This window comes from Palaemon carinicauda, chromosome 21 (genome assembly GCF_036898095.1).
Source record: "Palaemon carinicauda isolate YSFRI2023 chromosome 21, ASM3689809v2, whole genome shotgun sequence".
NCBI classification, from domain to species: domain Eukaryota; kingdom Metazoa; phylum Arthropoda; class Malacostraca; order Decapoda; family Palaemonidae; genus Palaemon; species Palaemon carinicauda.
In genome coordinates, this window is record NC_090745.1 from 94561888 (window position 1) to 94586887 (window position 25000).

The window sequence follows — 25000 nt, forward strand, 5'->3', positions numbered from 1 at the left end:
AGAGAGAGAGAGAGAGAGAGAGAGAGAGAGAGAGAGAGAGAGAGAACACCAAGTTCAATTTTTTCGATCTTTGCTAATGAAACTAGTTGTAAATGGGTATTAACATCAGCAGGTCTTGAAAAGGGGCTTTTGGGCCAGAGCCCTTGTCCCTAAATATCTTAAGTATATACATAAATGAAAAAAAAAATCTTATCCATGAAGAACATAAATTATATACATATATATACACATATAAATACACACAAACACACACATATATATATATATACATATATATATATATATATATATACATATATATATATATATACATATATATATATATATATATACATATATATATATACATATATATATGTATATATATATATATATATATATATATTTATTTATAAATAAATTGCTAAATTAAAAGAAATAAAAACTAGGTTAAAGTGAACGTTTTTCAGGGATTGGGCAGATGGTCTGCGAATGAAAGTAGAATAATAAATGTTTGCATCTGGCCATTTTGACTTAAGACTGAATGAATGAATGAATGATTTGAAGTTCTCTGGCATCCTGTTGAGACTGAGCAAAAGGTACTAAACCAAATGAAAAAGATCAACATTTTCGTAAAAATAAGAGAGTTTAGAATAAGCAATAATTAAAATAAGGTTGTTAGAATAAATAATTACAGCCATGGCAGTCATATTTATTCTATTTTCTAAACATATGGAAAAATTAAAGAGGACGATTCACGGATGTATTAGGGAAGCGAAAAGAGAAAATTCAAATTCAAATTCAAATTCAAAAAAGTTTATTGACATATAGATACATCAAATGCGATGTATTAGCATGCTAATGCGTCCCCAACAAAACTTATTACAATGCTCCTTTATCTATTCCAGTAAAACCTATTAAACTTGTTAACAATTTTTTTTGTGATATTATTATTTAAGACAAAGCAAACTTGCTCAGTAAGAAAAGAGAAAATGTCAAGTAAATCAGGTAAATTTTTCTTAACCTGTAGGTACAATACGGTTATTACTCGTAGTTAGATAAAGTTGGTCTTTTCCCAGAACAGAGACTTGCTCTTTCAGCGAGTTCAGTACCAATTACAATGATTCGGCTCTATACTGCAACATTGGTAGTGATAAAGGGCTTGGGTCCACTGCTGCCTCTTAAGTAATAGTTATCACATTCACAATTCACAATTGGAAATGATAATTCCTAGAGGACCCTTTCAAGCTGTTATGATGGTTTATAATATTAAGAAAAACATAACAACAATGACTTCGTTACAATGGTTTATAACAATAACGACAATAGCAACAATAAGAACAATATCAATATGAGTGGAAAAATGAATATAAACATAAAAATAATAATAACAGAAAGAAAAGACGAAAGGTGCAAGTAGAGAGGTTGTCAAAAAAAAAAAAAATATCCCCACATAGGTTGTATTATCCGTTATAATTTACATAGTTTAACCATTATCCGATTTATCCTTACACGTCTCATTTCTAAAACTCTCACACTAAATCGTCCACAATGCCATCAAGAGGGCCAAAAACATTTAACAATTCCACACTAGCCATTGAACACAGTTACGGCGTAGCTCTGCTTGCAACCGCTCTTATATAGCGGTAGAAACCAAAAGAGTTAACAGAATTAGCAAGAAGCATCTTACAATAACAATGGAGGAAGGGTAAGTGCAATGAAAGGAAAAAGATAAAAGGAAGAGAAAAGAAAAGTCGCAATACGATCAATGAAGAGGAAGGCGATTGGGTAAGACAAGGTTGAGCTCGTGCAAGGGAGGGTGAAGAGGGGAGAGGAAAGGGGGGGGGGGGGGGGGGGCAATTACCACGCGCCATATTCGTGGGGGCGGGTTGCCCTCCATGTCAATACCTGGTGACACAAACATATTCATACCTGAGGCCATTATGAATCCGCGGGATTCACTCACTCCCACCCACCATGCAACCTCTCCCCTCCCACCAAGGCGCTGGACGCAGGTCTAGCCCCTTATTGCTTAATCGATAGAAGCTGGGTACGCTGGCTTTTCTCTCTGTCTCTCACTCTCTTTCTTTCTCTTTATCTCTTTATGTGTGCTTTCATTACCGTAACCATTATGCAAGCACGTACAGCCACCATAAGCGCTTTCTAATCTTTGCAGCTTTCTACTAACCTCGTGGTAAACTATCCAGAATTAATCAAGATAAAATTTGTAGGTAATAATTATCAAAGTTTTTGTACATTAGTTTTCTGAGAAAAATTACGAATATAATTCATAAGGGTATGGATAATTATTCAAGGATCTAATGATGCATTCCACAATTTTCATGGGGTCAAACAGTATTTTTCTTTTTTTACGTTTCGGCAGTTAGTTTTCGAGGGAGACTGTAAAAGTAATTTTCAGGCTTAATATGCAATTTCTGATTCAACTAATGTTAATAACATACGAGGTGATTTATACTGTAGTTTATGGTGCAATTTCTGTAAAACTTTTCTAATGATTAGCACAGGTACTTTGGAGCATAAAAGTAGTTTTATAGAGAACAATAATATGATTTTTTTTTTTAAACCAGAAGCAAAAACCATTTGAAATTTGTTGTGGGGGACCACAAAATTATTTTCACTTCGAGTAACAAACGTACGGATGTACAAATATCAATTTAGTATTACAAATATAAAAAAGTGTATCATGACGCTGAGAGAGAGAGAGAGAGAGAGAGAGAGAGAGAGAGAGAGAGAGAGAGAGAGAGAGAGAGAGAGTCAATATTTGAAGATATCCCTTTATTGTACATGAATGGCGGTGGCAGGAGTGGGGGCGGTCAAGTCGACCGCAACGAAACAAAATGGAATTAAACGAGGCCATAACGAAACAACGAGTGGACAAACAGAGCAAAGGGAACATCAGCCTAAAAGGAAATTTAGAGATAAATAAAGGAAACATGAAGAGAAATGAGGTTAACGAGGATTCAGTAACGTATAAAAGCCACACAAAATAAAATGAAACTGAGAGAGAACTAATCTCTTTTTTTTTTAACACATACGCGTGTGCTTATGTATAACCAGACATACACACATATAAATATACATATAAATATGTATATCCATATATGTATGAGTATATATATTATATATATATATACATACATACACACACACTCTATATATACATATATATATATATATATATATATATATATATATATATATATATATAGAGAGAGAGAGAGAGAGAGAGAGAGAGAGAGAGAGAGAGAGAGAGAGAGAGAGAGAGAGAGGAGAGAGAGAGAGAGAGAGAGAGAGAAAATTGAGATGAAAGGGATCTGAAAGAAATAGAGCAACAGTAAAGAACAAGAGTAAGACTTTTTCGAAAGGACGTTCTAAATGCTTGGATAAGTTGCCAAAGTCACGGATCAATCGAAGAAAACTCTGAACAAAACTTGAAAAAATTTTCATACATTACTTAGTAAAAACTTTAGCAATATTTGGAGAAACACAAGTCTATTAGAATGTTGCTAAAAAATGTCATTAGCCAAAAATATGAAAACAGTGTACAAACGTATAGGATATCAATTAGGCCAAGTGAAAGAAGAAGTATTTGAATAACGCATAGACAAAAGCACTAGCGTAAAAAATTTCAAAATGCTGGCAGAGAAAACAATAAAAAATAAGACAATTTACGTACGCATCCAACATACACAAGAGTGACTAATATACGTACAAAAGTAGAATAAGAGAAGTGAAAGGGGGCAAAAGAAAAAAAAAGAGAAGGAAATTGACATAAATAGATCTAACTAAAAAAGGAAATTGGCATAAATAGATCTGACTGAAAAAGGAAAATGGGATAGTTCTGATTGCTAAAGGAAAATGGCATAGATCTGACTGCAAAAGGGAATTAGCACAGATCTGACAGCAAAAGGAAAATGGCATAAATATGACTGCAAGATATATAATATTGTATAAAACGAAAAGAATTCTACATGGAAAAATATGATTACTAAATGGTACATATAACTAAAGTAAGAAAATAAACCATCGCACTTTCACAAAAAAATAAGTGATAATAAAAGGAAGGCAAAACTTAATCAATAAACAAAATCAAAAAGGTAAAAGCTTGATAGTATGTTTAAAGTGAAAATAACAAAACTGTAATGGATAAACAAATATGACGATGTAAAAAAAAAAAAAAAAGTAAAATGGGATGCAGAGGAAAGGACTGTGAACCCCGTGAAAGTAGAGGATGCCGATAAAAGGAAAATATCATAAATTGATATATATTAAGAGCGAAGACAAAATTTGGAACTGGGGGCACAAGGGAAATCAAATGGTTTGTGAAATCTTATGGACGAGAACCTCGGAAAAATATATGTTGAAAAACTCGTGAAATAAATATCCATATAGCGGAGGAAATGAACTTTATATCGAGCTGAGAATGAAAGATGAATTAAACCATTGACAAATTAAGAAGAACGAGCATTTATAGATGGAGGTTAATTGAATCTTGTAATGTAACTGAAGAAAAAGTACACTGTTAAAAAAAAAAACCGTAATTTTAATGGGAAATTTTCCGTAAAAAATATAGCTTTCAGCAGTATTTCAGTAAAATATAGGCGACCGTAATTTTACCATACTTTGCTATTATATTTTACGGGTTAGTGACCGTAATATCACCCATTTACATCAATATATCCGTTTTTAAAACGGCAAATGTCTAGCAACATTTATTCCAGGATTTTTACCGTTATCTTTACAGCCAATTTTTAAGTGTAGATAGATATAGTTCTTACTAAGCAAATTATGGAAAAGTTTAATGTTTGAGAACTCATTCCAACATATTGGATGATTTGTTTGAGTGATTCATTCGTTTTCTAAATAACAGTAATTTGGTCGTAATCTGCCCCAGAATTGATATTTTATTAAAACAGTTTCATTGATTAGAAATCGACACGCTTCACTCCCCTTTATAGCTGGGTGGAATAGTAGTGGACGTAGGGTGGGGGCAATCCAAGACCTACCAAACGTGAGTAATGTATTACAAGACTACTACTTATCCGTGTTATTATTGGCTGATTTCAACATCTCAAGTTGACACTGGTGGAAAATATTTACGAGGATGCAATAAAAATAAAACGGATCAATAAATCGGGGATGAAAATGTCATGCTCTTATTTGACCGTGAACTGATCATGATTTGTGGATTTGCTTTATAAAAAAATAATAATAATAAATCGTGATTCAGGCATCTTTATGAGCCAAGGAATGCAAATATTTTAAAGGCATAAAAAAGTATTAAAATTAAATCGTGTCAATAATATATAAAAGTGCATTTACAACAATTGAAAAGAAATCAGAATTAAACTGAAGATTATTAAGCAATAAAGAAAGATGCTATATTCTTTATGGAACTAAATATTTTATTTTTTTGGGCAAAATAAATAATATGTAAATATAATATACAGCAGATGGACAAATATCTCTCATTTGTTCAAATATGAAAAGCAACAAAAAAAATGAACTCAATTAAAAATAAGACGAAACAAAGGCCAGAGAAGAAAAATCTATGAAACTGACAAAAGAATGAAAAAAAATATCATTTATAGGAACAAAAATAAAAATTAGTTGAGGAAAAAATAAGCAAGAAAATGCTACAGAAAGTAAATAAACCTAACAAAAAGAAAAAAGTTTAAATTGAGGTAAAAGGGAAATGAGAAGGAATAAAAGGCAAACCCGAAGAGGGGAAAGTGAGTACAAATAATTGGATAAAAATTTAATAAAACGGGAAAATAAAAGCGAAAGAAATAAAAAAGCTGGGACGAATTAACAAAGAATATATAAAGAAAATACGAAGTAGAAATTGAGAAAGAATAGCGGATAAGGTAAACAGAGAGAGAGAGAGAGAGAGAGAGAGAGAGAGAGAGAGAGAGAGAGAGAGAGAGAGAGAGAGAGAGAGAGAGAGAGAGAGAGAAACCGAAAAAGAATGGTATGCAAATTTGCAGCGTGAGAACTGCTTCTTCGCCTGTCCACTTGCAACAAACGTTAGACTGGAAATTTACTCTCTTAATTTCCCCCAAAGAATCACCGCCACCAGATGCCTCCAAACGATTGCCTTCATTTTCATACCCGCCACTAAAACTTAAAAACTACAAAGGCATTATTACGTTTCTTTCCATAAAAGAACATTAGGGTTGAAGACTCGTGGCCGGCCATTATAGTAACAACTAGGTAAAAAAGAGGGAAAAAATTCCTTCTCAGTCTCGGATCCCTCCCCCTCCACCAACCCCTTCCTGACCCTCCTAATCCCTGCACTCCCTTCCCCCCTCCCTACCCACCACCCAGAAAAACTCTCATTTCTATATATGGCAAGAATGCTTGCTGAGTTTGGCACAAAGATGGCAAAATTGCATTACTATCTTACACAAGGACTTGGAGATTCGCTTTCTCCGACAAGTAAAACTCCTATTTGCATTTTATCAATTTGTTTTCTGAGACAACAATGGTAAAATTTGCTGTAAATTGAGCATTCAAATGAGAACCAGAAATGACCTTGTAGAGAAAAAAGGAGAAAATAACATAAAAGAGGATTCTCTTTCTTTCTCCGACTAGGTCAGAAGCTCTAATGGTCGTCTCGATTTTGTATGAGTGAAATTACTTAACCTCTTGGATAGTCTTAGTAGCTGCACAGTGTAATTTGTTCTCTAAATACACTACGCAAATATATTTCCGTATATAAATATATTTTCGTCCATTTTCAGTTATCAAGTTATGGGATGTATAATTAACACCCCATACGGTTAATAATTTATGAAATACAACTGCATTACTAAAGCTTTCTTTCAAACGAAATGATTTTCGAGGAGAACGAATTTAACAGATAGCCTACTAATAATTCCATCATTCTAATAGATAAGATTCGATATGTAATAATAAATATTATGGAAACGTTCGCAGAGTTACTTAACCACACGTTAATGAGCAGCCATCTTTTGGTGCCCGGGTTTGTGCGTAAAGATATTTTTCTTTGATGGATCCGTACACGGTTAATTTTCCAACTAGGATACTGATATTGCAGTCGTTTTAAAAATGAAAGTTCACATATTACTGCATGATAGTTAAAAGAAATGAACAATAAAAATAAGGCGAATTGACAATTAAAGATGAGTAGAAACTAAAAATGCTGTACAAAATTTTACAGCTTGCAGTCAGATCGATACCATTCCATTTTTTTTTCTCTTTCACTTCTATTATTCTATGTACATTAGTGGTTCTTGTGTATGCTGGATGTTAATCTAATCAATATATAATGTATAAAAATTCCTATCATGGAAAAATCATTAAATTATATTTCATATGACGTAATGTTTAAAATAATTATGGCGGAATAAAGAAAATACTCTATTCGCTCATCTATTTGTACGATTCGTGTATACATAGTATCCATGTTAAGAAACCAATTCAGGTATGATTTCACATGAGTATACAAGTAATTTATTCAAGTACAGTATTAATGAAAAAATACTAAGTAAAATAAAAGACCAAAATAAAAAGTTATGTAAAAAATTCTAAGCCATGTTTACTAAAATTACACAAGATCTTTTTATGTGCCGCGGTACATATTTTAATACCATCCCAAATTCAATCATTTGTGATGGCATGGATATTATTTATGATCCTTATAGATTTAAAAATAATGCTCATCGATTTGTGATTCTCATTTATAAAATAGGGTTAGAAATAAGATAAGTTCTAACATTTCCTAACTTATCATCATCTCCTACGCCTATTCACGCAAAGGGCCACGGTTAGATTTCGCCAGTCGTCTCTATCCTGAGCTTTTAATTCAATACTTCTCCATTCATCCTCTCCTATTTCACACTTCATAGTCCTTAGCCATGTAGGCCTGGGTCTTCCGACTCTTCTAGTGCTTTGTAGAGCCCAGCTGAACGTTTGGTGAACTCTTGGGGAGCGCGAAGAGCATGCCCAAACCATCTCCATCTACCCCTCATTATGATCTCATCCACATATGGTACTCAAGTAATCTCTCTTATAGTTTCATTTCTAACTTATAGCCTCTATCTATTAGCATTCAGAAGCCTCAACTTGAACAAGTAATACATCTAATATACAAAATGTACTCGTTTTACTGCAAATACAATCAAACTTTACAATTTTTAACATGGGAACATTAGTTTCCAATAAAGCAAATTTCTCTAGGCATAAATGTTCATTTGAGGCAAAGCCATTTAAGACTTTCTATCATGGATATCCGTGAGCAACCACACCTTCAAATCAACACACTGCAAAGCTAGAGCTGATAATGGCTCACGAGAGACAAGCCTACTGTTAATACAACCTAAGTAAAAGTTCTCAGATAATTTGAAAGCTGGTTGCTATGTAGAAGATAAGCTAATAGAGAAGAAGAAAAAAAATTGCCCAAGCAATGGTATATAGCTCAGGAGATTACCATGTTCGTGATTCGAGACATGTGCTCAATCACCTCTAAGCCAAAATGAATAATATAAGATATTGGGGAAAAAAAGCTCCATAAACGGGGTTTACTGAATTCGAGCACGCAACGGAGCACGTGTGATGCACGTCGTGGAGAGGGGACGGTACAACTCGATACTGATAGGAGAGAGAGAGAGAGAGAGAGAGAAGAGAGAGAGAGAGAGAGAGAGAGAGAGAGAGAGAGAGTTGAAGGGATAAACGCTGGAAATGAAAACAAAGAAATGAGGGATACAGATGAGATAAGTAAAGAAAGGATACAAAACAAGACAATGAAGAAAGGAATAAAAGAAAACAGGTAACCAAAGAGATTGGAAACAAAGAGAGAGAGAGAGAGAGAGAGAGAGAGAGAGAGAGAGAGAGAGAGAGAGAGAGAGAGAGAGAGAGAATCTGGATCACTGTCGGATCAAAAAACAGATAAAAGTAGATTAAAACTAGCTTAAGAGATACTAAAGATCCAAGGAAAAGTTACAAACTTAAAAGATAGTAAATTAAATTCTAACCGAAAACCAAGAGAAAATACAAGAAAACAGGATCAAAAGCCAAAGGAAATTGATGGGAAACAAAATCAATGGAAAAACGTTAAAGATTGTAAGATAATTTAGTGTAAAGGAACTGTGCTACACGACAGAGTAATCAAAATCATAAGATTAGCAATTTATACCATAAAGAGTTACTGAAAAGTATTAAATACGGCAGATAAATGGGAAAATTGAGATTTTATTAATGTGACGGACATCGCAATGATATACAAAGGGAATGGCATCAAAGGATGATATGTACAATATCGAACATGGTAATAACGTAGAGAATAACCCCCCCCCCCCCCCCACTCCCAAAAATAGGGGTTGAAAAAAGCATCATGAAAGTCCAGCCCCCACCCCACGCTCTAATTCCATTAGGGGATGGTAAAAGGGAAAAAAAGAATGTAGCGAAAACCTTTATAAGAGAAAACGGAGAGAGAGAGAGAGAGAGAGAGAGAGAGAGAGAGAGAGAGAGAGAGAGAGAGAGAGAGAGAGAGAGAGAGAGAGCACCAATTACAATAAGCCATTCACATGCAATACGGTTTTCAAACCCTATCTTTATTACTGAGCAAAAATGGCAAAAAAAAAGGGTTAAAAAAGTTACTTCTCTTTCAGAGAAAATGGGTTTTAAAAGTGCAAAGGTTATCATTTTTCAATAACACAGCTAAAATTGTAATTATTGAAAAACATTTACCTATGACAAGGGAAACACCAGACAGCTAACCATCCATTTCCGAAAAATCAAGTTAATACGAAACATCATAAAAAGAGAAATCGACTTAAGATACAATATAAGTGATAGTTCTAATTATTATTTGTCAACCATTATTTCATATTAATCAATATTATTCCGCTTCTATGATACGATAAAGTAAATAAAATTACCCATTTCATTGCTGGATATATGCAATTGAATTTCACATTTTCCAAGAAGTCTGTAGTCGACTCTATTGAATTAATGAAAACACAAGGATACCCTGAAACTATAAATGACTTCCGTGTGGAAAGCGCACTATTGCCAAAAAATTCCTTTCCTATTTTTTTTCTTGTTTTTTCAATATCCCACTACGAAACAAAAAACATAGATTTTATTTCTTCCATTCCAATTAATGTAGATAACATGTGGTAATGTAGCCTACATTTAGAATAGAAGCCACCATGAATATGCTTATGGATGTCTTGAACGGAACAGTTTCTAAGGCTATACACATAATTTATATTATATGTACACAAATATACATATATACATACATAAATACATACATAATATATATATATATATATATATATATATATATATATATATATATATATATATATATATATATATACATAAATGGAGATAGATGGATAGATAGATAGATAGATCGATAGATATTTACATATATTCACAGATGCAGTTTCAAAAACTTGACTGGTGGTCAGTTTTTCTTTTATAACTCAAACAAGTTTTGTATTGAAACGCGATATTGAAAGGGGTTATTTCTATCAGCTTCAGTTATATTAGTGTAAAATACCGATAACACAACTGAAATAACCGATATTAAAATGACACAAAATTGTTTACTCATAAAGGTGCTTTAAGCATCACGTCGTGAACAGATAACGTTTTAGTTAAAAATGAAAGATGCAGTAATATTTACTTCTATTTCCCTTTGCTACATCGAGGAAAAGATATCACTGGTTCCCCTGAAGTGAATCATTCTTTCACATGCTGTGCCCTCTGCCTGGAATTTCCTAAAGGACGACCTAAACCACCCCACTCGACTCGTTGCATCTCCCGACCGACGCAGTGAAGGAACCTCGACCCTCACTTGCTGGATCTCTGGAGGACAATCATCACGTTTCTTCCATGTGTCTTTCATCCTCCTGCTCCTCTTCCTCCAACCACCCGTGGCCCACTCAACGTTATACGGGACACCACTACGTTTTGGGGGTTATTTTCCTTGTCCGTGACACACATCCGGGGCTATCACATATAAGGGCTGAATTCAAATTGGCCTTTCTTTCCTATTCACCAAAAGGGAGAAAGAGGAGGGAGACCTCATCGGCGTACAATCTCGGTTCGGCAAATTGACAGGAACGTGATTGTCGCGATACTTTGAGGAACGAATTTGAAAGGGAAAAAATGAAGAAGCGTGTCAAAGAAAACAATGATGTCGGGATCAAATTAAAAGCAATGACCTTGCTGTTATATCCACTTAATCAATTACTTGCGTACCATTCATTATAATTATATTTTTCTATTAATTGTATTATGCCGAGACTCCAGTGAATAAAAATAATATTTATTATTTGTTTAATTCGTTATAAGTAATTTTTTCAACGTATCATTGAATTAAACAAATATAAAATTCGATTTTTCTAAATATTTATGACTTGTAATGTCGTAAGAATATCACCGGAGGTTACACAAATATCACTATTATTTTACGAATTTCACCCAAGAAAATTCTGGAGGAGAGAGAGAGAGAGAGAGAGAGAGAGAGAGAGAGAGAGAGAGAGAGAGAGAGAGAGAGAGAGAGAGAGAGTCTTTCTCTAATATATTTCTGGCAAAATTTATTTGCATTCGTGGGTCTAGTATCATTCATTTTAGCTTGTTCTTTATACCATACTTTCCGTCAAATTACCTATCTACATCATCGTGATTAACCACCCTATAAATTAATTTGAAATACATTAATGGGAAAATTCCCTAGTCTTTTCCTACTCCATTATTGCCTTTACTGAGAGGTCTCCATAATTCTTGTATTCCTTTCCTTTACCTCCAAAGCTTCCTCAATGGCACAGACTTCCTCCCCACTTTTCTGTCGCTGTATGTCGGCCTCCTGTTTCCTGTAGACGTCCATCAGGCTACTTCTCCTTTCATTATTTGTCCTCACAACTTCCTGGATCTTCAGTGCGAGCCAAACGCCGTTCCTTTTCTCTTTCAGGACCCAGCCAAAAAGGGAGATGATGAAGATACCAACGTACCACAATGAACTGCTGCTACTACTATATGACTGCTGCTGTTGTCCCTACCACCATGGCCTCCCTACCTACCCATTGCCCCTACCCTCCCTCCAACTCCTATCCGTGTTGTTCTTTCCTGATGCATCGGTTCCTTTCGACACCCTTGCCCCAAAACTCCACCCCAGCTCATAACTCAATCTTCACTGTAGCCCCACCACTATTTTATTCCCAGCCACCTCTTCCAACCCTCCTCAAGCCACACAATAGCAACTGGATCGACAGCAGAATCAGCAAAAGCAACTGCAACATGGTAAACCATAACAATAATTCGACAGTCTGCTTCTCCTCCTCCTCACCTCCCCCCCCCTCCCCCATCCACTTCCAAGTCTCGGGCAATATCTTCAGCTTTCTAGATGACCACACACACAATCTTTTACATTCGCCAGGCCGTAATTATTTAATTAATTCCTCTACCTGAGCCGAGGTTAGTAGCTGACCATAAGTAAGAAGAGAAGCCAAGGATCATGTTGATGGCCCAGAGGTATTACTCGACGACTTATTTGGATTAACAGGATGTGAATGAATCCATTTGACGCTCGGACATTGCGTCACGGAATGATCATCATCCCCGGGATCAAGGTTTTGCTCTTTAGCGACCAAAGGAGATGGTCGGCGGTTGTGATGGTGTCTTGGTGAGGGGCACGATGATGGCGAGCAGGGTGCTTGGGAGGGGAAGTCACTGTGTATGTGTGTAAGTGCGTGTATACATGTGCGCGTGCGACAAGGGGAGTCCCTCCCCACCCGTCCGAATACCCACCCACCTATCATAACAAACAAGGGAGATACATGCACTCCGCTGGAGACTGAGGCAATAAATAAGTCTCATTATGGAGGAAAAGAACAAGGGGACGAAAGTAGAATTAATGAAGGGAAAACATACATTAAATATTGGCCATAATGACAAAAAAAATAGATGGCCTAAATGTCTAAATACAATAATAATAATACGAACAAATAGAAAATCAATAATGTAAGTAAAACATGGGGATTTTAGAAAATCCTCCATGTCAGACAGGGAGGTAATTAAAGTCTTCCGTCTCGGCCAATCCCTTGCTCGCTTGGGGTACGTGCAACCGACCCATAACTATATAGGACCGCGTCAGGGAATCCTATGAATAATGACATCCAAAACTTACGGGTGTGCTCCATCTCTACCAGACAATGGTGTCTTGGCTGGATTCTTCATTACGTATGCGATCTCTCGTGCCAATTTTTACTTTTGCTGTTTCCTTTATAATATTTTCATTAAATTCTATCACATAGTCAATGACGAGCTGGTTTTTGAAAAATGGATTACTGAATTGTTTATCAAAATATAATTATAAACTCCTCTCTATCACAATGTTTACATTAAATTTCATAGCAGAGTCAATGACAAGCTGGTTTTTGAAAAATAGATTCCTGAATTGTAAATCAAAATATGATTATAAAGTCCTCTCTCTCTCTCTCTCTCTCTCTCTCTCTCTCTCTCTCTCTCTCTCTCTCTCTCTCTCTCTCTCTCTCTCTCTCATGTGTCATCAATACAATTGTCGCGTGACGACAAAATATGTACCTTGTGTTTCCTTACTGCAAAGAACTGACCCGGGGGTTTTGCATGAGCAGATCCGCCACAGGTTTTTACTTCTTCTCTTCTTTCTTTTGCAAAACCACCCATGACTAGCCATTTTGAAGGACACTCTTCCCTCGTCCTCTCTCGCGAAAATTATACTTTTAGAAATCATTTCTCATTTGCAGTTGAAAGAAAAATTTTATTTTTCATTGTCTGATCACAAGACCCATTTTATTGAAGATAAACTAAGAATATGCTCAAAATGAAATTCGATGCTTTCTTATGTATGTAGCCTTCAAAATCAACTATAAATTTAAGTATAAAACTCTAACATTGCTATAAAAGAGAAATATTCATTACCTGGTCGCAGGACATACGTATATCTATTCTAAAGGAGGGCATGACATTTCGTGCTGTTACTGCAATATTTTTAATTAAACCAATTGATAATGCAATCTATCCATCTTGTTAAATTAAACATAAGACATATAATCCCAGACCTCTTTCCGGGGCCAATATACATACATATGTATGTTCATATACAGTACATACACAATGTAAAGAAATAAGAACACACAGACGCACTACTAATATACAAGTTATCAAATATTCTTTCCAGGAATAACATTCCATTCATAATCATGGTCACATTTTACTAAGTTTTACTGTCATTTCGAGTAGATTACATAGAAACCTTCCAGCAACTGAAACGTGAAAGAAGAAAAAGCGTTGAATTATAGGTACCTGAAACCTCAAACCAATGACCATGGAAAGATTGCCAAGTGCGTGACATAAAATGTGTTGAAGGCGGGGTCTCAATAAGCGTATAAAATTGACATACGGGATTAGTGCAAAAACTAAGAAATATGATGATTAGATTTCAGGTAAAAATAGAATTGGAAAAAGAAGAGGACGAGAGCCATGGTTCCCAAACTGTGATACAAGGGAACACTACAGTTGTTTATGTCTCGGGAAAATGGCCGATAATAAAAAAAAAAAAGAAAAAATGAATATTTGGCCGGTGAATTGGTGGGTGATGACAACCTACAGTGCGTGATTTAAGTGGCTTTGATGAATGGGGATGAGTAAGGGCAATGCGCACGCCCAAGCGCGCTGGTAAAAATCCAGGGACTACTGCTTTGCGTCCGAGGATGAATAAAATGAAAGGTTTATGGGGCGGAGTGTAATGCCAAATGGATGGGGCCGAGACACGAAAGTGTGGCCGGGGTGATATCATGGCCTTTCGTTCCCAACAATTCACGTTGGCCATAATGAAGTGGCTTTCGATTATTAATGTTCATTCTTCATTTTCTTTTAATTTCCATTTTCCTTTTTTCATTTTATTTTATTACCTTGCGTCGAAAGTCAAAAGATAAATATCATTATCGCATATTTTCTATAGCTGTTATAAAGATAGCATTACTATTCCTTTACATTCAATGGGAAAATTTTTTGTAACTGACTTGGGCTATTTAAACTCTCCCTAGATATTGGTCATACAATATAAATATATGTATATATATCTTTATACATACATACATACATTCATACACACACACACACACATATATATATATATATATATATATATATATATATATATATATAATATATATATATATATATGTATTTACATATTTTCATATAAATATAGTAGTCCATATCATATGGCTTCCTTAATACCTTTTTTTTCGTCATTCAGGCGACAAGTGTGATTTATTTAGTGTGGATTATGCCATTACTTTTTCCCGTGCAGTATTGACAGTTTGAAGTTTTTCGGTTTCTTCCGTCTGGACATAAATTATACCTTTAAATAAACAGAAAATAACAAATAAGAGCTTTTCCAGTGAGTTTTCTTTGCCTCCGTTTAATGTTAATCCGAAAACCAAAATTGTGAACTGTCCTTCAGTACTTAAATATGTGTATAAAGGTGAAAATCCTTTAAAGACTAAAGTTAGTTTAGGGAAGATGATAAAAGAAAAAATCGACAGTAGATGCTAAGAAAAACTAAGAATTTCTTAATTAATTTGTTGAAGCAAAACGAAGAATATAAGAAATAAAAGATGACTTAGAATTGCTCGGTGGCCACATTTTTCAAATTCAGAGGGAGAACATTTAAAATTAATGAGAGTTCTATAATAAAGGATTACTTTAAAAAATTGTATTCTAGGAATGCATACAAGAATATATAAGCATTAGTAAAAGCAAAAAAAAAAAAAAAAAAAACATTAATTGAAATCAGAAACAATTAATAATAAAAAAATTTAAAAGCAATCTCAGCTATAGTCAATTCTTTTTAGTGAGGCATATTTGCACCGACTCACAGGGGTGCCCTTTTCGCTCGAAAAAATTTCCTGATCGCCGATTGGTTGGACAACATGATTCTAACCAGTCAGATAGCAGGAAACATTTTCGAGCTAAAGGGGCACCGCTGCGAGTCAGGGCAAATGCGCCTCATTAAAAAAATTGAGTATAGTTTTATTATTAGTGTGCTTCATCATCTTGGGACCCTTAACACATGACTTGAGCAATAGATAGACAACGTGCGTGTTGTTTACAGACGGGGGACTTTTGAACTAGGTATGATTTATGAGTGTGAAGACTTAGATTCGAATTTTCTTCTTTTACGCATTTAATATAAATTTTTTTTTTCTCTCTCTCTCTCTCTCTCTCTCTCTCTCTCTCTCTCTCTCTCTCTCTCTCTCTCTCTCTCTCTCTCTCTCTCTCTCTCAGCTAACGCATTTATAAGGACGCTACTGACGAAGGCAGCGCCATTAACTTTTGCGTAATAAGATTCAAAACAACTACTCATTACTCATATGACGATGATGATGTTTGCCACAAATGACACTAAGAGAGAGAAGGCGAACGAGCGATATATCGACACTAGTGGTACGAAACTTCTCACCCTAATGGTTTTGCACTGCGAAAGCCAGACGATTCAGAAGTTTTTGGACGCATGAAGCCCATTGGCAAACGATCCACGCGCCATTAGAGTTCACAGAATCGTTTCAAAAACGGTTACTGAGGATTGATGGCTGCAAATGTAACCCTTAGAGACATCTTGTGCAGAGAGCGATATGGGGCACAGCCTTGATAAAACGTAAGAGGTGTCATATTAAAATATCGAAATAAACGGCCTTGGAAGGGTTGGTGGTGCTGTCATGAGTCAATTCGTTGTGGCCCAGACTGAGGTTGAGTTTGGGTCACCTCGCTCATTTCCATGAAAGCCCATAACATGAATCTTCTGCTCGGCAGACTAAACACATGCTTCATAAAAGAGGGGATGGGACAAACGTCCAATTATAGGCGTCAAATTAGAAAATGACTTGTGCTACAAATTAAAACACCCTATGGAAATCATAACACAATTTGCTTTAAAGCTAAATTTCTCAGTGAAAACTAACAAATAAATACAAGTATGAAGTCACGGTCGGATCAATATCTAAAGAACACCAAGTATGCTTGACTATCATAATAGGATTTGTAAGTTAAAGTCTTCTAAAATGAAAGAAATCTGCCATCAGACATCGGGAAAAGTTATTCTACGTTTTTTGTTGGCGGCGGAATGAGGTGGAAGGATAGGAACAGGGTTCATGTAGCAGATGAAGGTTTTATATATATATATATATATATATATATATATATATATATATATATATATAATATATATGTGTGTGTGTGTGTGTATGTATATATATATATGTATATAGATGCATATATATATATATATATATATATATATTATATATATATATATATTATACATTAATTTTTTTAATTTTTTCACTTTGTGAAACACGACTGTTATTGGCTCTAATATTAAGCCAAAAATATCCCTTTACATCGAATCTATTTGATCACGGGAATAACTTGCCCCTAAAGAGATTCATATATACACATGTGCATCTACCCTGGCCTGGTTCGAATGTTGGCGATGGTAGACGCACCTACATATAACTCCTTCTGGAATTTTTACGCTTGGTAAAGTGAATTCTACATTAATGTATATTTGTGATGTAACACATACATACACACATTTATATACACACTCACACACACGCACACATACACACACACACACACACACATACACACACACACACATATATATATATATATATATATATATATATATATATATATATATATATATATATATATATATATACATACATATATAAACATATCCATTTCGTAATAATAGATATGCAATCAATTCTAACATAAATTACTTATGATGTAGATGTCAAGAATAAGTTTAATTCCAGCTGAGACCATATTGGGGAATGATCTCCCCAATCTGGTACTTGAATCGGAGAAGCTTCTGAAATTGAAACTTGTTGCAAATGATTTTCTGTAGAACAGGTTGATGCATAAGTTTCAATTCATAGTTTATATATGAATTATTTATTAAACGTTGTTATTGATATTAATATGTTTTATATTTCTTATTTCTCATTTATAGTTTATTCGTTACTTCTCTATTTCCTTTCCTCGCTGGGCTGTTTTCCTTTAGGAGCCTCTGTACTTGTAGCATTGTGCTATTTCAATTAAGATTGTAGCTTGGATAATAATAATAATAATAATAATAATAATAAGCTATCTACTAACATAAATGTCTATCTATCAATAAAACAAACAGATTGGGCATCGAAATAGATAGAAAAGTATCTATATAAATAATGTTGTCATATTTCCCTTATATACTGATGAAATAACAAATTTTGGCTTCTTACAGAATCTATTTCTATCTGGTTCCTATCGTGAAAAAGCTTATTACGAATAAGACGTCAGCATCGGATAAGTCAGCTTTGAAATTTTGAAGCCTCTATTGTTTCTCAATATTTAGAACATAAGGAAAAGTCTAGCATGTCATCACTAGACACGCAATCAAGGAGATTCTTTGATATTTTAATTTACACCTTTGTTGTTGCGAAGGTCTGTGACGGGCCGGGCCTATAGTGTTAACTTTTTATTTTGGTAGTATATCAGAAAATGTGAAATCTTTCTTATAAATTACCTCAGATATAAAGTCTCTTTGTCTGAGTATGATTGACTGATTAATTTGAAGTTCTCTGGTATCCTGACATCGAAGGTCATTGACTCCTGTCTGAGTGTGAACTTTGATGATCAATAATATATTAATTCTCACTTCCAAGAAAGCATAATTTTAAAAATTTACTGTAATCATAAGACCTCTATGACAACCTGCCAACCCCTACAAAAAAAAAAGGGGAAGGGGGTTAGAAACTTAAGCTGTAAAGAGGACTCGCCCCCTTCTTCAAAATATTGTCTCTTGAACCGGAATGCAGAGGGACATTACCATGAAGTGCCATCTAAATTCCAGCCTATCATGCAATACGTTTCAGTTGTTAAGAGTCCTCTTTCGCACCTCATGTTTCACCACGGCTGCAATTATCGATATTTCAGGCATAAGAGTTCTCATTCGCCTAATTAACTGCCGTATTACGTCTCGCTAATTGTATAAAAAAGCCCGGCTTAACGAGGTGCTTAGCAGTTAGCTGACTGCTCTGAGGAATAAAAATTCAGCCTAATTTCGTCTGGCAAATTGAGATCGCTCCATTAATTTCCGGGGCACTTATATGGATGACGATAACAACGAGAGAGAGAGAGAGAGAGAGAGAGAGAGAGAGAGAGAGAGAGAGAGAGAGAGAGAGAGAGAGAGAGAGAGGGGGGGGGGAATCGATTATCCAATAACAATTTTCTTTTCTTATTTGCTCAAAACTAAAGATTTTCACAATTAATATTTTCACATTATTTTTTATACATCTTAGTTTTGTATGCAGCTTGTTAATTTGCATTGTTTTCTATATTGATTTACTTCACATCTATCTAATTCGAAATTTTTATTTGTTCAGTTTTTCATAAAGCAATATCCTAATAGTGAAGAGCACATCATTTATTCAGAATATACATGACATTATATATTAAGAGAAAAACGGAGAAGTACAAGATTATGACATTTAAAGTACAATGATTTTAGATTGATTGATTAATAATTAATTGGCATTAAAAATTATAGTGAGGGCTATGTCTAATGAGCTCAGGATATCAATAACACAATTAGAGAAACCAATAACAGGAAAAAAATTAAAAACATTCAATTACATCTGGCTAACGAATAGCTACATTGAGATACACTAATAGAAGGGTAAGAAAAATCTACTATAAAAATAAACCCAGGATACGCAACAAAAATCAATTATATATGGGATGCATCAATTGTGGTATGGATCCATTAACACAACGATACTACGGATCACGGTATTATTGGGACCTGAGTAATTGCATATTCAATTGCGTCCGCGATATGAATTACATATCATACCTATTGGCATTAGCGACGATAAAATTAAATGCCAACGGGAAGCAGGAGGGCGCGAAATTGCAATTAATGGCTTTAGATTTAACCAAGAAAAACAAAGAACGGATGATGTCCAAAATGCGAGAGAGGAAACGATTGTGGCTAAGAATAAGGGCGTCGCAAGCGAGGAAAATCTTCCTATGAAATGATTCCTAACGAGCAAAACAAGCATTACGGCTGTCACACTTCCCCACGATTAGTAATAGTCAGACTAACTCAAGAGGGACGAAATTCACCAACAGGGGACAAGACAAGGCTAGGCGACGCGAGGAGGGTTGGTCGAAATTGGCTCAAGGAGGCCAAGAGGTGATCGCTCTTAGTGCCTTCTGGCGAGCATTGCTCGCCGGCACGAATTATAAGGAACGACCTGAAACGGGAATGAATGGGCATTTCCATCGACCAGTTACATTGTAGGATTAGTGGCTTGGATGCATATAAACGCCCCCGGGTTTGATTAAGCATGCGTTCTAGCAAACGCTGGTGACTTGAAAGCACATAAGGGGGAAAATCTTACTGTGGCATTATACCCGAATGGGTTTTATGAGCCACTTTATATCAAAGAGGTAATTCTACGATATATCCACACTTTACCACCTTTGTTTATGAGAATAATTTCTGAATAAATAAAAGCAAGGGGGTTCAAAGCGTACACTTTAGGGCCTCTTAATATTAATAATGGTACGCCCTTAAATTATTATGCTGCTTGCCATAACTAATAAAATCAATGCGGTAATTGACAAAATAATTTATGCTCATTCGCTAACACGAGATGATACTAAATTGTATTGAATGGATAAGTAAATAAACATGTTTAAGTGTGTATTACATACATGCACATACACACAGATACATATATATATATATATATATATATATATATATATATATATATATATATTATATATATATATATATATATATATATATATATATATATATATACATTAATATAAATATATATAAATATACTGTACACACACATATATATACATACGTATATATATATACCGTATATATATATATATATATATATATATATATATATATATATATATATATATATATATATATATATATATATATACACTGTATATATATATATATACATATATATATATATATATTGTATATATATATATATATATATATATATATATATATATATATTCCCAATAAACAACCACCTAGGCTATATATGGGGTATAAATGTAGATGAATGAAATCATACAAAATAAAAAGAATTGGATATGCAATCTTACAAGTTTGTGCGATTAAGAATTTCATACTCACAAAACAGAAACATTTCCAATTTGGTTCTTACGGGAATACGACCTGTAATAAAAAGAAAACCATTGAAAACATACCTGAATCATCCTCAAATCCTAAAAAATAAATAATTACAACAACAACAAAAATAATAATAATAACAATAATAATAATAACATACTTAACCTTCTTTTTACACATCTGAAAATAATATCAATTGAAAATAGCTTTTAAAAGTAATAATAACGATATTAATGAATTAAACAAATCTATCAGAGAGAGAGAGAGAGAGAGAGAGAGAGAGAGAGAGAGAGAGAGAGAGAGAGAGAGAGAGAGAGAGAGAGAGAGAGGGGGGGGGGAATCCATTCTCTGAGAGTATTAAAGATGGGGGGTCAGAGTAGAGCAGGATAAGAGGGGGGGGGAGGGAAACGGTACCTCAACAGGACATGACGTTCTCCGAAATTGCTGTGCATGTTGGCCGACAGTGTTGCAGCTACAACGGCCATAAATATGTCAAAGGTGAAATACATATTATCAGACGTTCTCATTTGGGACGCTCGTAAGGATATGAGGAAATTCGCCCATCAGTCGGGCATTCATCCTAGCTCGTCTTCAACGGAATGAATGGATAATAGGAATGAAATGAGAGGATGAATAGGATTTGAAGCGAGAGGAGTGTGCGGTGAGGAATAAACAGAACGATATCAATAAATACGTGATGTGAATGGACGAAGAGATAATATGATGGAAGATTCTTAGTGAAGAAAAGATATGTAATAAGATAAAATTGTTATTGAATGACAAATTAATTTGAAAGATATAATAAATTGTCTCTAAGAAATATGATGCATCAATAAACAATGATGGAAATAATTTTACAAAAATAAAAGATAATAACAATAATTTCTCTTACAAATTTCTATGTTTATGAATCTATCATAGCTGGCATGTGTATACATAACAAAATTCAAAATTACAGCGGGTGGCAGCAAATAGTACCATTCCAGTTTTTAAGCAAATATTATCGGGATGGGACTGCCAGCCCCACACCCTGACACCTTGTCTCATGGACGTTCGGGATTCTTACAGCGTCAAATAATTTTTAGCGATTACCGAACCTAGTCCTGGCAGCATATTTGTTGCTAACATGTGTTGATCCAGGACCCACTAAGAATCTTAGCAAGTCCTTTAGACTCTTCGTGGGTCTTGGTTGATCGGAAGCCAATGTCGTAGCAAACGTGTTGCCGTGTCTAGTCATAAGTAATCTTCCCAGAACAAGGGGTGGCTCTAAAATAAAACAGGGACACTCGGCAGCATTGATAATTTCACCACTTAATACTGGATATATATAGTGTGAAATATTTCCTCACCTCAAGTTGACCCATAAACCATCAAAAAAGGTTATCAGCAATGTAACGAACGCCATTCACCAATAACCTGAACAGTAAACTCACTTCTGTGTTTCCAGTAAATTAAAGTCCTCCTTTTCTAGTCTTTTCTAGTACCTCTTCCATATTACTACCCTTCTATTATTTTCTAATCTTTCTCTAATCCTTCTTACACCACCAAATTGTGTACTCGTTGCTACCAAACTATTGTTCATTATTCCATCAAGGCTAAACAACTTCAAAAAACCCTGATACATCCTTTTACAGACACTTTACCTTTTGCCACTTCTATGCACCTCAACATTTCCTACCCCTTCACTTGAGATGAAGACAATTCATCTCAATAGTATTAACATTTTCTCCTCTCATTTACATAAGAAATTTAGACTTCACTTTCATAAATGAGAGTTGGCTTAACAATCACAACGTGGTTTTCATTAACAATTCAAACTAGTTCCTAATCATTTAAACATACCCTAGTACCTTCCTTACTTCACCTAATATGAGACTCAAGTCCTATTTTATAATATCCTACCACTATTTGGTACATTTTCTCAAAATCACTTTCATGAATCAATGGTAACCCTTTACCCACCATTCACAATAGTATCAATTACGCCGTCTTCCTGGTCCCCCTCATGGTTTACCCTTGCTCACATTTACTCTCAACCTTTTTCTATTACAAACACCTTGGAACTCCTTCACTAGTTTCAGCAAGCGTTCCTCACTATTTGCAATAAGTACCTTATCATCTGCAAACTGTCAGAATACTTATCACATCATCTGCTATCAATCATTCCACACTCGATTCATGACATATTTCCTAAGCAACATTTTTTCACATATATGTCATTTCTATTCTTTTACTTTTTTATCCTTTAAGAAACTATGAACATATAACACACATTTACCTCAGACTGCTTTGATACTCAGCTAGTATATGAAAATACCATCCATCACGGGAATTAAAACGTGGTACACCATATAAAGCGAATCATTGATTAATATGAACGTGAAACATCATCTTGCATGAGTTTTACCTTTGCTTTACGACGCTTTTAAAGCAAAGTGGATATACCAGAAAATTATGAAGACTTGATTGTGTCGAAAGGAATCAAATTTTAAAGAAATTAATAAAACATTTTATAATTATAAGTTTAATTATACTGGAGTAGTATCCCTATACGAGATAGCTCTTTTGGATTATTCTAGGTGTTAGATTAATCCACGAGAGGCCAAGAACATTAATTAAAATTACACTTATTTGTCTGTGGCGCCAGTACTTTTCTAAACAATTTGCAGCGCCATCTCTTTTTCAAATTGTTCCTAAATCATGAAGGCAAATTGAAAAGTAAAATTTTGCCCATCCTTTTTTTTTTCCTAAAAACGATACACACAATTTCGTAACGTTGCATGTAAGTACTGCAAAGTATTTGCCTCTAATATTAGGGGCTCGTTTTGTAACTAAAACTATTGATACTTGAATCTTACACCTAGTGCCACTAGGAAGTTCTTGTATTTTGTGAGGCCAGTCATAAAACATAGTGAAGATAGGAAGGTACTGCTATCAAACATACAACTTAAACCAGAAAAAATAAAAACGGTATAAAAAAGGGGGTCATAGTCTGACATGAAGAATTCCCTTCCTTCCATATCACTAAGCATGGTTACTTATAAAAAGCAGAAAGAATTGCTTTGGGACAATTAAGTTGAAAAAATAACTAGCAGCTTCTCGGATCTGGTATTTTTAGTTTATAAATCATAAATTAATTTACTGAAATATCTACTCTGTTTACTTACGGAAAATAGATGTTATCCATGGAATATGTCTATATGCAATTAACATCAAATAATGCAGTATATCTATATATTTAACAAATCTTCATTGCTCATTGGAATCTTAAAAGTTAATATAATTCAGTATAAATGGCGCTTTTACCAACAAAAAATTCAGAACAAAAACTTTCGTACTGATAAGTATTTGCTTTTAACACGCAATATATTTCACGTAAATTTAGTTATGCCAAGTCATTGATATGAAAATAATCAAAGAGGAAAATTAAGTGAAAACTATTTTACATGACTCGATCCTTCTTCATCTTTTTAAACCGTACTCCAAATATAGAAACATGTTCTGAAATGTATACTCTAGAACTCTTCTTTTTTATGGATATTTTGGTAATTGCATGAAATGTATACTCTAAAACTCTTCTTTTTTGTGGATATTTTGGTAATTGCATGACGTAAACATGTGTTTAATGAAGGTATTGAGATTTGCTACCAAATTTTTTTTTTTCAAAACCATTTTCTTAAAATAACGAAGGTAATTTTTTCATTAATACATACATACAAACACTCACATACATACATACATACATAC

General features: G+C 34.3%; 1 long non-coding RNA gene across 1 annotated transcript in view; it reads right to left on the bottom strand.

Moving 5' to 3' along the window:
• Nucleotides 1-25000, bottom strand: part of LOC137614710 (uncharacterized) — a 631198-nt gene that overhangs the window by 284268 nt on the left and 321930 nt on the right. Inside the window, exon 5 of the long non-coding RNA XR_011039131.1 lies at nucleotides 21257-21298. This is a non-coding gene — a long non-coding RNA (uncharacterized lncRNA). The remainder of the gene's footprint in view (nucleotides 1-21256; nucleotides 21299-25000) is intronic.